Here is a 16,856-nt window from a genome sequence, read left to right as displayed (position 1 = left end):
ATATGAGTCAAAGTCAAAGAAGAGGATAACTTGTAGTTCCTCATAGGGGAATATATATTACTCAATCCAAGACAAAATATCGTCAATTCATTGGTATTTTATTGGCTATCAACAGAATTATAGTAGATAAATCATAAGCCCTCTTGATATTAAAGTGAGTATAGATATTTCGTAACATTTAGAATGAAATTCAACAAAAAATCTTGTTAATTCGTCATTCCCAGAATTAAAGAAGTAATACTGATAAAGTCTCGAAGCTCTAATATATTTCATTATCAAGAAGAAGTTAATTTGTCTTCTTCTTCATGCAAAAATATAACCTCTATTTACTTACTTTATTTACAAAATGGTTTTGACGAAACTGCCAATTTTTATTTAGATCTTTAACAATTTAATATTCAAGTTCAAAGTATCATTAAATTAATTAATTCCTGAAAATTAATTCGATGTAATGAAATGACGAATGTCAGCTCTTTTTTTATTATTATTGTAGTCCTAAACAAGTTTATTTTTATTTTACTTTCATTATATTTATATTTGAACTATATCTGGAAAAGTACAATAATGTAAGTTCTAATTTTTTTATGTAATAATACCTCTTCATATCCTTATGCTCGAAGATTAAGGATCTAGCTACGACCAATTGAGTCTAATAACTAATACCTCACGTTTTCTTGGCAACATTCTGAATAAAATAAGACATTAATACAGTAGAATTAGTAAATACACACTATTTGAATTTATAAGAACTATTTTATATTATTAAGTTTCACATTTAAAATATTTACAAAATAAAATAAAGTTTTATGAAAATTTATATTTTTAGAAGAAGACATAAAACACTTTAATGTAGTTATTGAGCGTAATATGTTACACAAATCATTTTTAAACTATTTAACTTGTTTTTTTGCATTTTTGATAATAATTAAATTTCATCGGTTATGATTGAATTGTTTGATACGTGCATAACACAATATATAAATGTCATTGGACATACTTTCTTTTAACTGTTTTTATTTTACAGACATGGTATATTTCCTTCTGTTCATGAACGTAACGTTGTAGAAATTACTTTTGTTCCTCATCCGCTGTAATTAAACCATAAAAGACTTTCCTCAACTTGACTGCTCTCTCAGCCGTATCAATAATTGCTCTAAGCTTTGAATTTTTATTTGAGCTTCAATGTAACCAGAACTACTATCCTGTAAAGAAGGAGATTAACGAAGAACAGAAGCATCAATTTTGAAACGGAAAAACAGTGACATGCTTTTAACTGATATGAAGTCACATATTTTTTTCTCTGAAATCAAATTTTATATAAGGAAAGACGATTTGTTAATGAAAAAATATATAAAGTTATCAAAAGATTTAAAAACATTCACGTACAAATTAATCCAAAGATGATGGAGCATTAATTTTTTCTAAGTAAATACAAAATACTGGGCATCCCGTGGATTTGGACAGCAGGTCATGACAAAAACATGCTTTGAACCTCGAGATGATGCCATTTTTGCTAAACAGATTCTAATTAGTGCACTTCACTTCAATGAAATTATCTGAACTACTGCGACAGTGGCGTCACTACGTCAGCTAACGATAACTAGACTGCCTTACAAGATCCTTGTTGTCTCATCTTTTATTTAATTACCTTGAATAGACAACTTGACTAAAGGTTATCAAAATTGGTGATGGCCATGCCAAAAAATTCTAATTTGTTTGTACACTTAACATGGAATGCCCCAATTGTTATACATTTTAGTTTTATGGTTATAACTTCATATTGTTGAAGTACCTAATTAGAATATCTTTATTTTATATTTCACATCTAAAGCCTTTTATCTGAGTCTGAAAATAAAATGATCCCGTCATAGTTTTTATATATTCATTGTTATATATGGATGGATAGATTCCTACCTAAGGAAGGAATCGACTCTATTGTCGTATGGGGCTTAGCTTGGATTGGTTCTTTTAATCGGATAAATTTTCATTCGGTCATCCTCCCCGTGGATCAGATTTACCCTTAGGTGAACTTCATAGGAATCCTTTATTTAAGATGGAAAGCTTGTAATCTTACATCAAATATTACAAAATTTTATTTCAAAGAATCAATACATAAAAATTAATCCATGACAATAATTGAGTTTTATTCAAGGCTTAGCGAGAAACTCTCTCCAAATCTCTAGGGATTCTATCGCAAAATTCATAACTCAAAGTTTAGTTCCAAAATCTATGTTATATTGTACATTGTTATCTAAAAAAATGTAGACAGTTTCAATCTCACAAACTGTAGATCGATAAAGCTTATGAATAAGTCATACAAAATACTTACAGGTATCCTACAAAAGACTTGTCAAAATTCTACAGTCCATCATTAGTTGACCGCAAAAGGATTTCATGAAAGGGAAAAGATATAACTCGCTCAATTCATGATTCTATAGATTGCTCTATGAAGGAAGAGAAGAAATTTGTGGTGTCGCGAGTTGATTTCAACAAAGACTTTTTCTCAATTTTTCATAAATTTATCTTCGGTGTATTAACGAAATTTGGTTTTTCAATAAGATTCATCAACTTTATTAGAACAATTCTGAGAGACTTGTCGTCTATTGTCGCCTCTGCAGGTAGAAAGTTTGAAATTACACGACCGTATAAAGAAGGGGATTTAATTTTTTTTTCTCCACTTATTCACAGCAACAGATAGTCTCTGTAATCCCATAAGCTAAATTTCTCAGTCAGGAAGCCAATGTTTGGTTGTATCGCACTCCGAAGACCATTCAATATCTATTCTTGTACATCAGAGACATAATATTAACTATTATTTGAGGTTTTATAATTATATTAAAAGCAATCAGGCCAAACCATGACAAAAAGTTAAAGATATGAATTATCTTTAATGCACCGTTTGTCTTCAAGAATGTCTGGTTTTTTATGCATAATTTAGATTGTACCCAAACTCAAATTTATTCCTCCATCAACAAAATAGATGTGTAATTACGTAGTTCCAAAAAAAAGTTTTATTTAATGGGCGATACAAAACATCAAGTAATGGGTTCAAAACTTCTTCCTATTGGACAAGTTCTTAAAGTTTTATTTCATAACATTCGTGAAGTGAATATGTCTGTGAATCAAAGTGTTAATTTTACTGTTTGTGAGTGTGTTATCTTCTGGGGAAAAGCAAGAGCACCTACCAATTCTTTGTTCAATATTGTGAAAAAACCCGTTCAGTTGTATCAATCTTGGAGATACATAAAAAAAATTTTTAAGAAATTGAAGGATGCCTTCAATCGTCGTAGGGAAGAATTTATTAAATATTTTGGATGATTTATTTAACATAAGAAATATCGATGCATACCATTTATAAAAACTGAACAAGATAAGTTGTCCATGCATCAACAGAGAAAATCAAGTCACTTGGTTGGAGAAGATATAAAACTTTCGAAAAAAGAAGAAAAATCAGGACTACGTATGGTAGAGGATCAAAAACGATTAATGAAGGATACTTAGTCATCTAATTTATCAGCTGGGACAGCTGATATGCAATATATTGTATGACAGTGTCATACAATAAATTCCCATTAAAAAAAATAATAATAACCAGTGGTGTATTGTCACATGTAAGGAATTTCAATGAAAACATTGATCAGCATCCTGTATTACAAAGCTTTAATTTACAGAAAAGTCTCCAATTACGACAAATTTACTTTCCATAATTTCCAATTTTTTTTTTATTCAAAAAATTACTTGCGCATTAGAAATGAAGTCGTGCTTTGCCAGCTTTTCTGCTATGTCATAATATGTTTCCACAAAATATTGAATGAGAAGTACGATGCTAGTAAACTTTGACTTATCGGTCGATATCCACTACTGAAATTGTACTTCACCAACACTTACAACCATTAATAAATTTAAATAAATAATATAGTTCAATGACATTTTAATTCAATTAAAAATACTAATTATACAGGGAAAAAATGGTCTTGGTTTATTCTTTCTTTTATTTATACAGAAATAAATTTTTCCTTTCTCTTCTCTAAACCCCTCCTCCCAATCTCTTGTAAATATTAAACATAGTTTATGAGTCGCATAAATAAAAATAATTCACTCGTATAAGAAACCTGTATGCCTTATGACTCAATTTTATATAACCTTGAGTACTTGTCTGACGGGCTGGCAGTCTCACTTTTTTCCTGTCTTCTTTTTTAGGGAAAATAATACGTTGATCAACATTTTTTAGCTGAAGTATACGACGTATACTCAACACAATAAATAACAAATTTTTTATTTCTCATTGGAATTGTGACATATTCGAAAATATACGTTTTATTAAATATTATAGAACAAATGTGTTACGTTATTATCATTCACTGAGTAAGTAGTGTTTCGTTTGTTTTAACAAAGGATAATTTTATTTTTTACTAAAATATAGGATAATTTTATTTTTTACTAAAATATAGGATAATTTTATTTTTTACTAAAATATAGGATAATTTTATTTTTACTTCAATATTTTAATCGTAAAATAATGTCATAGAAATATGTTTAATATATTTTATACTTCTTTATTATGTCAAACTTCATAATTATTAAAAAAAAAAAAAGTTTCTAATTTTTATCAATAAGCTGTTTTAATCTTTGGTTAATAATAAATTAATCTGATCTAACGTTTCTATAAATGCGATATTTGTGGAATTTAGTTAAATCGATACATGTATTTAATAGTTGTAAAAGACCAAATACTTTAAATGCATTTAAAGATTTATTATACCAAATGTATATATATTATAATCATGGAAAGATGTCCAATTAATATTTCAACTAAAATATTTTTATATAACAACTATTATTTAATTTTAGCTGAAAAATGCATTGATGCCAAAATTATCTTATCTGGTTGGATATAGACGGAGTAATTGAAATTATCTCTACAAAAATATAAATTTTTATTCCCCGCAATCGTCACACTTTTCACGAGTATTTGTTTGTTTAGTCAATTTAAACACTAGATGGCGCCTATAATTTAAATACATCATTATAAAAAACATAACAACGCATACTTATTTATACAAAATAATTTATCTTGCACTTTATATTGTTACTATTGCAACTCAGTAAGGTATTATAAAATTTGGCTACTTCATAGATAAAAGACTATATATTACCTCAAATATATTCAAATACTCCTCAGATGAACCAGAGTGACTCTGAAGTCGATAAATATTGAATAAACGGGGACCACAATTTGAAAATAGAATATTATTGACGAAATTGTTTAGTTATAAGTCACGAAGATTATTAAGTTAATGAACGAAATGTCTTTATGATTATGTTCAATATATTAAACTTTAAATTTAAATCTATCGAAACTTTATGAAAATTAATAAACTAATAATATTCATATCAACGATTAGAAATATATTAGATAATAAAAAATCGCTGAATAACTAGTTTGAAAAATAATCATATGGTAGAGCTACTTTATTCGGTTATGAATTTTTTTTTAATGGGACTCTCTACGTTTTTAACATATATATTTAAACCCAATGTATGATTAACACCACATTTTAATCTTTTTAGATGTATTAATCCTTCAAAAAATTTAATATAAGTTTAATTCGTTCCGGAATAGAGTTCGTAAGTCAGACAACTCAGGTTAAATTAATTTAGTAAAAAAAAAACTGTTACACACTAATATTAACTTAACTAATCTTAAAAGAATTTATTTCATTTTGTTATTAATTACGTTACTGTTTTTCATTTTTCTTGGCTTTTCTTTTCTTTTTTGCTTCAACTTTGCTGAAAATAACTGAAGACGCAGATCTCTTTAACAAAGACATCTAAATTTGTTTCTTTTCTTTTTTCAAAATTTTGCGAATTGTTTGTTGCAAGCTCCATTAAATAGAGCGGAAGTGCCCCTTTGGCCAACTCTCAGGCAAGGTTAATATAAATACAAGGTTAGACCATCATATAATCGGTCTTGCTAGAATTTTCAATGTGATGTATAATACCGTTGCTAGGAAAGACAGGTAGATTTTGACAAAATACGCAACCACTCATAGTATAAGACGTCACTATTGCTAGAATTTTCAATTTAATGTATCGTATCAACTGCTGGGAAAGAAAAACAGATTTTGACAAAAAACTCAACCACAATTTACTTTGACGTCAATATTAAAAGTGTGGTGCAAGTCAAACATCAGTGGATAAGATCCACAAGATCAAGAAGCGTACATACATTACTAAGGATGAAAATCTGGTGGTTGTTTTGGGTAGCCCGGTTTTTTTTTAGATTGGTAATCTGAAGAAAGCATTTTCTTTTCCTTAGCAGTTGTCATTATTATGTAATTACTGAGTTGTTAACATCCTTTTCCAAAATAGATTCAATTATATTCAAACCTGATTTAACATTCGTGTGTGCCCATAAAAGACAGAGTGTATCCCTGAGGATTTGTTGCAGAGCTTTAATTGTAAATCCTTGTTGTACTTACAGTAGAATCTGGTATGGAGGTAGGAATAATTCTAGTAAATTTCCTTGTTTATATATTTTTCGCCTTCCTTCCTAGTAACAGGTGATTATAATGAAATGTCGTCGGCATTATCCTTTCTTTCCTCCTAAACATTCTTCAAATTGTCAGGGTAACCATGTTGATTTTCGGTTTCTTTTTTTAACATCCTCATTTTACTCTGGATTTTCATTATAATACATAACAATACCCTTAAATAATCTAGTAAAGTTAACCCCTAAAAAATGCAAATGTTTAAGAATTAAAGAAAATATTGACTTATTATAAAAACTTTGTTACTGATTTGAACTACCTATACCAGGGTCGGGAACCTTTTTGCCTGAGGGAGCCATGAACGAGACATATTTTAAAATGCAATTTCGTGAGAGTAATACAATATGTTTAATATTAAATGCAAGTAAATGTGTGCATTTTATATAAGACCAACACATGTAAAGTACAATAAGATTCTGAATTCTTTTAATAAAGTACTTCTAACCATTAATACGACTGCTGGTGCTCTTGGGGTTTGCTAATGGCTTTGTAGTCTGGTCGATACTTATCAAGGTTAAGATTCATGCAGGTGTTGTGATCGTAGGTTGATCTTAATATTGATAGATTTGAGAAAAACTGCTCACTTGCATACTGTAGTGTCCTTTTCTATTAAAACGAATTGCAATCGGGATAAAGGCTCGTATAAAAAATTTAAAATGATATCTAGTAACAAATGTCTAAGAAGTATTCTATCTTTTGATATGAACTACGTTGGAGACTACTAATAATAGGATTTATAATAGGTGCTTGGGAGCCTACCTTAGATTTAGATGTTTTCTTTGTGAATAAAGCGAGGAGTTTCCTGTAGTTGTGCAATGCACTGTATATTATAATACTTTGGAGGTAATATGGTGATTACATTAACATGGACATGGACTCAAGCATTTATAGAGTTTGGGTTTAGCACTGCCTTTCTTATTAAATTTTTGAATATTCCAGATCATATTCATCATGTGATACGTGAAACGCGCACATGATAATATGGCCTCGATTCTACATATGATTCATCTACATGATGATACAAAAACCTCTCCTTCAGCGATAAAGTGGCCCCCTTCACAGTAGTTATCATACATATACATAAAATAATTAATAATATACAATTATAGACATACATTCCCGTATTACTGAAAATAAATAGATGATATATGTATACAAATAAAATTAATACATGAAAGATATAAACAACAATATAATATCGATGATCCTGATAGCGACGATTCTAAATGACACTACAATAAGTAGTGGGTAATACTTGCACGCTGCAGTGTGTGGTTTGAGGCGGGAAGGGTGTTCCAAGTTTTGATAGTCAGATGGTTCGTGGGTCGAATTTTTTTCATTTCTCCCCTCTTTTGTTTGCTTTTCAACTCTGCTTGATGTCGTGCAAGTCTTTCCAAATATTAATTCAATGACTTGAATTTATAAACCCATAAGTCTGAGTCTTTCAGGTCAGCAACTTGTAGCTCAAAATCATGGACAGAGACACCGGCGATGTAATTCAGACCAGCGCTATCCACTGCACATTGGTGGAGATGTGGGATGAACTTAAAATTCTTACATAATTCTCCAAAGCGCGCTTTGAAAGACTGCAGGAGATTAGATGAGAAACCCACCAGCAGCTGAAGATGAAAAAGTTGAGCAGGGCCACTTGCTATGATGAATCTTTAAACTCTACCAGTTTTATTAAGTGTAGTAAACGAATTGTTTCAGTGTCTGCAATGAAGAGTTCCAGCTTGTTTTCAAATGAAAACACTGCTTGTTGAAAATATAAGACTGTATTTTCAACGCCTTCCCGTGCACGTATTTCTTCTTATTTTTTATTTTATTATTATCCTTCAATCTATATTTACTGCAATAACTCTTTTCCTTTGAGGACGTTTTGAGAACCCCTCTTCTTCTCCAATAATTTCAAGTATTTTTTTATGAATTATTCTTATTCAAGAAAGAAAACGTATGAAAATTAGAAAAAAAGTAAAGGTGTGGATGAAATTGGAACAGTTTCATGTTTTAAATAATGGAATCAGTATGATTTATTAAAAGGGTTCGAACCATACATTTATTAGGTAATTAAATACAATTATCAATGTTACGTCATATAAAAACATAGAAAAAAACAAAAACATTACTGATTACTCCAATCGATTAAAATTTAATTATGATATGAAATAAAGGAATCTTTTCGTGGCTGTTCATGGAAGATTGAAAGTTTTGGTGTCCACTTTATTTCAACAAAATACTACCAAGATATGTAGTCACTAGCAAAATTGCACTAAAATTGAGTTTTTTCATCGTTTATTTTCATTAATACCCCCACCCCTCCTCCTCTACTTAAAATATTTGATTAGAAATGACTAAGACTATTTTTAAAACTAAGATTGAGAGTGACAATAAAGATATATATAAAAATAAATATGAAATATTGATCAATATCATTATCCAATATCAAAAGTTAAGCTTATTGTCAGTTTTTACTACATATTCAAAGATTTCGTAAATAATCAAACATAAACACAGTAAAAATAATTTTGACTACATAATTGTAAGTAAAGAGTTTCATATAATGAATCAAATAGCAAAGTAGTGAATATTTATGGAACTCCTTATTTGTGTAAATATTAAAATAGTCTTGTAAAACCCCATTCCATAGTACAATACAATTAATTCTGACTTATTTTGCCTATAATATTCCTTCAAAAGGAGCCATATTTATCATTGGAAGTAAAATGCTTAATATTAATAATTTCATAAAATATAACCCTTCGGGCATGATTCAGAATGATTGATTGGTTACAGTTAATTTATATTCAATTTTCAACGTCCAGTAGAAAGAAAAAAGTTGTAATTTCATTATAGTTTCAACCTTGTATCACCATCACCATCAAAGACCTTTGAAATTATATTTAAAGATGCTCAAATTACTTCATCTATGTAATCATTTAATACATTTCTGAACTTATTTTAGTTAGATATGATCAATCTTCTGATCATATTAAAATCTTCAAATCCGAAGACATATTATGTCCTCTGCCGATAAAATCATTCGGTTAGTTTGAGAAGAGCAATTACTCTTTTTTTTTTTTACAATACTCATTGAATTAATTGAAAGAGGTGAAACATCTAGGATATATCAAGGATTTATTGTCTTCAAATCTAGATAAAGTTTCTTCATTCTAAATATTTCATTTATTGGATCAAATATTTATGGATGCTGCTAATCTTAGGAAAGATTATACTAAATAGACCTCTAATAATACTTTTTACTATTTTATAAATTTAGAGAAAATCGATTCCCTCAAATGACAATGCAAGCAAAATTATTGGGTCACATCTATATTTTGAGTAAAATGTTCAGAGATAAAAATACATAATCACTGCGCAAGGGTAAACTCAATTATGTTCAAATTCATTTGAATTGATTCCATGCTTTTAGTTAAAACAGGAATAAAATATTGGCAATACAATTGTGAAACTGTTTTTGTCTCCTATAGTTTTGGCTGAAGGCTGTCGTTAGGAAAGCAATATCCTACATAGTATTAAAATAATTTATGATTGTTTTCATCCTGCCTGGAAAAACAGTGAGACAAATTTCAAAAACGGAGACAGCTAGATACTTTTGACATAAAATAAAAGTTGTTTAGAATTCTGGGTTACGCACGAAGGCTTATGTTTCATTCTGGTAAGACTAGATTCCTGGATTTTTAAGGGCAAGTTTTTTTTTTCGATAATAAGTTAAATTTTTTTCAAAAAACAAGATTGATGTCCCAAAGTTTTTTTAAGGTAGGTGTTTTCAATGCGAAAATGTACCAAAAAAAAATCCAAAAGACAATTATTGTGTTAACGGGAAAAGAGAGAACGTATATTAAATACGAATTAAAAGGGAATTAGGTAAATGAAGGAAGAAGAGGATTAGGGAGTTGGTTTTAGTATGTATCTTCATTATGGTTGAAGAAAGAACATGAGAAGTTAGAAATGGCAATAACAATCAATAAATCACAAGCTTAAACATTTGAAAAAAAATTTGGGAAAAATATTTCCCAAAATCAGTATTTCCACATGGTCAATTATATGTTGCATTTTCAAGAGTGTCCAAAGGGATTGATTATATTTACATCAAATAGATGGATAACAACTGAAATGTTGGATACAAGGAGGTTTTAATAAAGAAATTTACCTACTATATATATTTATAGTATCGTTTTAGTTTAGAATTTTAACATAAACAAACTAAATATAAATAAAATATTTTCAATTATTCATTGGCCATCTTTAAGATAGCGTGTTTGCGCTAGTATATATGTATACTTTTTTGTGGCCGATGTGTAATTAAATTTTTTTTAGCTATTTCCAAAAATATTATCGTAACTTTTTAAATTGCAAAAAAGTGGGTCTTATTCCCCATAGCCCTGCTAGTTCGGTGAACCCAGACTTATAGATTATATCTTGAATAATTGAATATATAAAATTTATCATCGACACTATAATTTATTGATAAAAAACAAAAACTACAGTAAAATTTGATTAAATGATCTGGAAGGGAGGGCAGAAAATTAAAAATTAGTTTTACTTGACTGCTTAAAATATGTTTTTGTATCCAAAAAGTAGGTTTAAAATGGAATTTGTTTTTAATCCCCACTCTCTCCTTGTTTGAATCCTCACCATCACTTTCCTGATAATTGCACTTCATCTTTCTAAATTATGCAATTGTACGCATATTGTGGAAATAAAATATAACGACAAATTATCTCTAAGTTTGATGTTTGATATATTATAATATTCAAAAAAAGTAATCGAATAAACTTAAATTAGCTAATTTAAAATTAGCCACAACCATTGATTATTGTTATTGTACTACTAAATAAATAAAAACAATTATAGGCTAAATAAATAATTTGAAATAAATTTCAAGAAAAAAAACCAATTCAAAGATTCTATCTAGATACATACATGTATATGTAAAAATTATTTACACTCAATGAAGAAAAAAATAACTAAATTTGATAAATCAAGAGTGTCTAATTCAGAAATGCTTTGAAATTTATAACAAAATATTGAAACATCAATATTTTCTTTCATTGCAGAAAAGATCAGAGGGGACCGATAAATTTAGTATTTAGATTTTTATAAAATGTTTGAAAATAAATTATTGTTAAATGTTATCGTTGCCTTTATTTAAGAGTTCAAAAGCAATTATTCCTCAATAGAAATGATCTTGAATTTCGTCGAATCCAGTCCTCATTCAAAACGATGTGAGCTCTTTGCTTTCTTCATGAGTTGCCCCTCTGTCACTAAGGAAACATATTAAAGGTTTGAAGTTCTTTTAAATTACTAATATAAGTTAAAAATGAGGAGACCCAGTCGAAACTCATCTTGGAACTCTTTCGCTAGGATTAGTGTTTCAATATGTCGGATAGTTAATTTGATTTTTTGTGCAAAAAATTTCAATTTGTCTTTTGAAGATACCAATCTTCTTCTTGGTTACCCCATTTGTCCAAGGGCCTTCCGCCTTAGAATACTCCCATTTCATTGGACAGTCTCAATTAAATTTATCCTCCTTGATCTTATCAAATTTATCGTTAGCAAATAATTCCTTAGAGTGAGCATTTGCTCTTTTAAAATTGGTTCCATTGTCATAATTAAATTTCAGTCGTCTTCTGCAATGTCCTACAAACCGTCTAAAGATTTCTAAGAAGTCTATTAACGCACAGGATCTAGCAATTTCTAGGTGAATTGCTCTAGTATGTATACATATAAATATTTAATAAGACAAATTATTCTTGAAATTGGGTGTGCACAATTTTTGATTAATCCTATCTGTATCCGACTCTTTTCCGGATACCTCATTAATATAGTCATATAAACAAATTACAATACCTAAGTAATCGACTCCCACATTAGATAATGGCATTGGATTATCTATTCAACTAGTTGGGAGTGGAGCCATTTTAGATTATTCTTATTTTGAGATATCTACATCGCAGTGTTTTGCACTACCTAATGACTAATCAAGTCTAGATTGATGTAAGTATAATATTTTCCTTTCTGCAATCATACTTTTTGGAATTATAATTGGGTTATTAAATTCATGAGATAAGGAAGAAGGCCAATAAAGAAGATTTTCTACCCATATCACCTCTTTCTACTTATCCCAGAATACTGGTAAATGTCTCAGAGATGAATACTTTGCTAATTTATTGTGACTGTTAAGTCTTACCTTCTTAAGAATATATAGTTCTTTGATTAAATGTTTTTCTTGAGCTCTTTTGATAAGGTATTTTCACAGATTCAACTTCTGAAATGGTTATGCAACTTTTGAATTCAGGTTTATACCTATTACTTATCTTGGTTCTTTCATCTTTAAAAATAACCGCTTGATTCATATGAAAAATTGATAATTTTATTGTAATAACAGGAATTTAATATTAATATGTGTAAGAACTATAATTTGTCTTCTGTTTGTATTTCAGCCTTAACTTCTGTTAAATATATTTGTGCTGTCATTATTTCGACTTCACGGATCTCTTTTGTAGTTATTTGACTGAAATATATATATATATATTTATTTTATTTTTCATAAGGACTTGACAAGTCTTATTTAGGCCACCTCTCAATCTATTGAAGGAGAAAATATGTTCTTTTTAACCAAATAATTTACTTTTCCTTCTACTTGATAAGTCTGCCGGATTTAATATTCCAGGACAAAAGCGAACCGACGACTCTTGAACATTGTCAAGAATTTTTACAAAGCGCAGTTCTTCCCATATTTTACTATGGCCTCTACGTCTCTGTATTCATTGTAGGCTTAATAAAGAATCGGTAAAATAAAAGATATTATTGCTTATGATTTTTCCTGTATAAGTATTTAGTAATTAAAGTCCTTCTCTAACATCTCTTCATGATGTTATTAATTCTTCTCTTGCAATAGTAAATGCATCTTCAATTTTTGCACCTTTACGTAGAATTTCGGATATTGTGGATCTCTTAGAGAATGGTAACTGGGATGTTAAAGTATTTATTATAGACTTTGATACTATATAAATTGCAACTTCTATCCTATTTTTACTCCCATCCATTTGTTCAATCCAATCTTTAAAGAGTTGTACATCCCCTTGAGCAACTTGATCTGGGGTGAGTTTTCCATCATCATTTTTGATTTTCTTTGTTAATAGGTTCTCATCCAAAAAGGTCTTATGGTACCATAGCATCGTTTTTGTTTGTTTAAATTTCGTTATGAAAGGTGATTTTATGTCCATACAAGTAACTTTTGTTGTATTACGATGAAATTATTTAAATTTGTTATCTGGATCAAATTTATGTTCATTTGTTGTTTTTTTGATCAAGTTTAAGACGTAATATGGATACGACCTCTGATGAATCTACTTGTTCTTTGTCAATATCATTGAATATATTTGTACTATTGGTTGTAATTTTATCACCTTCGAATCCTCCACTTTCAATAATTATCTCCTACACTGAATCAGCCCCAATGAGGATATCGTCCATATATGCTCATGTTGATATTATAATTACGGTTTTTGGATGTTTTTAATCCATTTTTTAGCTGTTTTTTTCTAATACAATAGCCAGAGAATACAATAAAGATGGACAACGCACTCTTTTCTAAATGTGTTTTTTTTAATACAATAGTAGACATTCACTTTATATATACTTCATTTAATTTTCCACAATGTCTCAAAGTAAAATAATTATCAAATCTTATTCCCATTTGAATAACTTTTTGTTGTAGTAACTTACTAAAGGTATAAATCGTTTTCGAATTCTAAAAATGATTCAATTTGTTCTGTTACCCTAACACCTGAACCAATATAAATAAAAACACAATACATCTTTGTAATTATAACTTTATATTTATTCATATACTACATAGAAACTCTTACGAAATACAAAAATTACAACAATGCACTTACTTTTTTCCCCTGATGCAATATTTTTTAGCTATCTTCGTTTTTTTAATAAGCCATACTCCTCATATCTTTAATATAATTTTTTCAAAATAAATCAAACAATTTAGAAGCAACAAAATTCAAATAAATTAAAAATTCATGGCCATCGGCAAACTTGCTGTATACAATACATGTCACATGATCTTGACAGATCAGCATTTCCTTTAGACAAGCTATAAATACATTTTTAGGATCCTTATAATTTTTTTTTTATTACATCACAAATAAATATAAACTTCAGTAAATTATAAATATGAAATACACTCAGAAACATAAAATCACTCCGTCTCACAAGTCCATCCCTATTAAGTTCATTAAAAGAAAGAATTAATAATTTGATGGCTACCATTTTCATCGATTTAAATATTAAGATGATTAGATGAGCTAAGCATATCCCTACAACATTCATTTACTCCTAAAATAGGTTTTGCATAATGTCTCAAAGCTTCTATAGTATAATCATAATAGAACTCCAATGATATATTGACATACTGACTTTAATTTGTTCAATAGGTTGAGAAAATAAGACTTGATGAAATAGGTGATTTGTATATTTGATTCCTATGCCCATTTCTTTTTGATAAATTTCGACAACATGGTGAGAATGAGCTTTCAAATAGTCATCATAGTTTTCAAAAAATAGAAAAACTAAATGTTTCCGACATTAGTAACAAGTTTAAGAACTTTGAAGAACCTTTTTTCAAGACTTTCGAATCAATTATCGATAGAGGAACCATTGCAACAACGTCGTTTACTTGCCTAGGACAATTTTAAACACAAAACACAACATTATTTTGGTCATTCCATTATCCTCATATCCGTAAAATTTTTCATCCGATAATTCAACTCTTTGACCAGAATACACCTCGTCTATGATGATGTAGACACATTTCTGTTTTTAGCATAGAGCGAAGCTATTTTACAACTCAAATAATCAGATGTTGAGTTATCTATTCCTGCTCCCATTGATTAAATGGTGGTGCACCTTTTGATGAGTTTTTGGTAAAACAATTATGCCAAACGAAATTATTTGTCAATATAAAGAAGGACTTGTTGTTTGCCATAGCACGGACATTTCTAGAATTAGTAGAGAATATATCAAACCATAGGGAGTTTTTGAATGAAGGAATAGATGCTCTTGTATAAATTCAAGATTATTAATTTTTTCCTTGAAGTTATATCTAAAATAAAGAATTACTCCTTTTCTTCTTTATAACTACTCAAATAAGATAAAGTATTGTTCACATTTTGATCCACATTCAAGTTCATGAGCAAGATATCTCCGTTTGACTTTGGTTCATAAATTGCAACCAGGAAAGTAGCAATGCATTTTGTAAGATCTAAAAAGTAACCATTGATTGTATTAATTATTTATCTTTTCATAGTACATTTAAAGTTGTTGAGTCGGAGTTATAAAAACATCATAAGACTCCACAGCCATGAAATATCTTCTGAAGTATGACTCAATCATAAAAATAGTTATAATTGCAAACATTCTATGATACTTCGTAAGTGTAGTATTAGTAGTAAATAAAAAAAACACAGGCCCTGATTTATCCTAATGACTGAAAGGCTGAAACCCTAGAGCCCTATGCCGTACTTACTACAAAAAGTGCTTAATATAGCCAAAGTTTCTTCATAAAAATAATAAATTGGCCAATATTTATATTATATAAACGATGAGAGATCAACAAGAAATTGTGTTCATGTTCTTTTGGAAACGGAGCATCAGTGTAGAATAATTTATTACGTTGTGTATTTTTCAAAAAGAATGAATTATTAACTAGCCATGATGTATCGAGGAAGAAGAGGGAACCGACAGCTGACAAGAAAATACATAGGGTGTTTTTTTGTTAGCGAGGTAATTCCGTTCTTTCTGTCTATGCATTATGCACAAGGTGACTATATAAAGGTGAGGTAGGAAGAAAATTCTACGCTTATGTTATTTTCATTATCAAGAGAACAAGAAAAATTTGATGACGTCACCGTTGATATAAATAGCTTTTTGTGTTATATAAATGTATATAGACAATTTTAAAATTTTAATTCGTTGAAAGGCAACACAAATTAAGTGAATAAATTAAATAAATATAATTAAAATTCATTTAGAGTACACAAATAGTCTTGTGTCGGTCTTTATTTATGACTGAGGAAGTCGGTCCAATCTATTCTGGTCCCATCCAGTCCAGTCCCACTTGTTGGTCCTTAAAGAAGGTAAAATCAGTTCCTTGTGACGTCAATGAGGGTATTCTTCCTTCTTTTAATTATTCCCTGATATAATAATAAATTTTATAACCAAGTAACACTATAATATGTTCCTATTATTATAAAAATTATAATATTT

At 29.0% G+C, this 16,856-nt stretch overlaps 1 protein-coding gene and 1 long non-coding RNA gene across 40 annotated transcripts in view; one reads left to right on the top strand and one right to left on the bottom strand.

Moving 5' to 3' along the window:
- Positions 1 to 16,856, top strand: part of LOC121127131 (uncharacterized) — a 100,558-nt gene that overhangs the window by 38,627 nt on the left and 45,075 nt on the right. For 22 of the 39 annotated variants that reach the window (XM_071892242.1, XM_071892229.1, XM_071892253.1 and 19 more), the window contains exon 1: positions 4,226 to 4,365. The exons of 2 other annotated variants lie outside the window; for them this stretch is intronic. The gene's annotated coding sequence lies outside the window, so the exon portion shown is untranslated. Of the gene's footprint in view, positions 1 to 4,224; positions 4,366 to 16,856 lie in introns of those variants that run through there. 15 more of the 39 variants (XM_071892244.1, XM_071892243.1, XM_071892245.1 and 12 more) reach the window with 3 other exon arrangements.
- LOC121127133 (uncharacterized) lies at positions 734 to 16,814 on the bottom strand. The gene is made up of 3 exons (XR_011782803.1): positions 4,497 to 16,814; positions 2,330 to 4,440; positions 734 to 2,251 (listed from the first exon to the last, which is right to left on the bottom strand). It is a non-coding gene; the product is annotated as an uncharacterized lncRNA (long non-coding RNA).

This window comes from Lepeophtheirus salmonis, chromosome 12 (assembly GCF_016086655.4).
Source record: "Lepeophtheirus salmonis chromosome 12, UVic_Lsal_1.4, whole genome shotgun sequence".
Taxonomy (NCBI): domain Eukaryota; kingdom Metazoa; phylum Arthropoda; class Copepoda; order Siphonostomatoida; family Caligidae; genus Lepeophtheirus; species Lepeophtheirus salmonis.
Note: the sequence above shows the minus strand (reverse complement) of the source record. Positions and strands in the feature narration are given on the sequence as shown.